The sequence below is a fragment of the Durio zibethinus genome, unplaced genomic scaffold, assembly GCF_047325235.1.
Source record: "Durio zibethinus cultivar Kanyao isolate XHJ-2024 unplaced genomic scaffold, ASM4732523v1 HiC_scaffold_3, whole genome shotgun sequence".
NCBI classification, from domain to species: domain Eukaryota; kingdom Viridiplantae; phylum Streptophyta; class Magnoliopsida; order Malvales; family Malvaceae; genus Durio; species Durio zibethinus.
Genome location: NW_028323044.1, coordinates 9,746,851 through 9,747,650, shown reverse-complemented (window position 1 = coordinate 9,747,650; position 800 = coordinate 9,746,851).

Sequence of the window (800 nt, the reverse complement as noted above, 5' to 3'; positions counted from 1 at the left end):
CTGGGGGCAACCGCCCGCACCAGGGCCCAGCGTGTGCCGATGGTGATCGAGGCAACCGCCCGCACCAGGGCCCAGCGTGTGCCGATGGTGGTCGAGGCAAGCGCCCGCACCAGTGCCCAGCGTGTGCCGATGGTGGTCGAGGCAAGCGCCCGCACCAGGGCCCAGCTTTTGCCGATGGTGATCGAGGCAACCGGCCGCTCCAGGGCCCAGCGTGTGCCGATGGTTATCGGGGCAACCGGCCGCACCAGGGCCCAGGGTCTGCGGATGGTGCTCGAGGCAACCGCCCGCACCAAGGCTCAGCATGTGCCGCTGGTGATCGAGGCAACAACCCACACCAGGGCCCAGCTTGTGCCGATGGCGGTCGAGGCAAGTGCCCGTACCGAAGGGCAGCCTATGCCGATGATGGTCGATGCATGTGCCATCACCATGCGTCATCATGTGCCATTGATGGTCGAGGCCTTGGCCGAAGTTCGATTTTGAGCCACGGTGCCCATGCTTGGCTCCAGCATGTGCTGGTGCCGCATTTTTTTCACTCGGGATAGCATCGCCGGAGCATCGCCGGAGTACCGCCGGAGAACCTGACCGGCGGCATTGGGGTTCCGGCGATTGGGAGGGGGGCCGGGGGGGTGTGCGCACATGACGTGCGATGGGTGCTGGTGCTTGGCCCTTGTGTTGGCCCCCTATCCCTCATCAAACCTCTGAGAACTCACACCCCCTTAAAGAGCGTTTGAGATTTTACAGGTTTGCTGCCAGTAGCCGTTGAAGTGTCTGAAACGGGGACACTTTTTTCAAACGGTCGC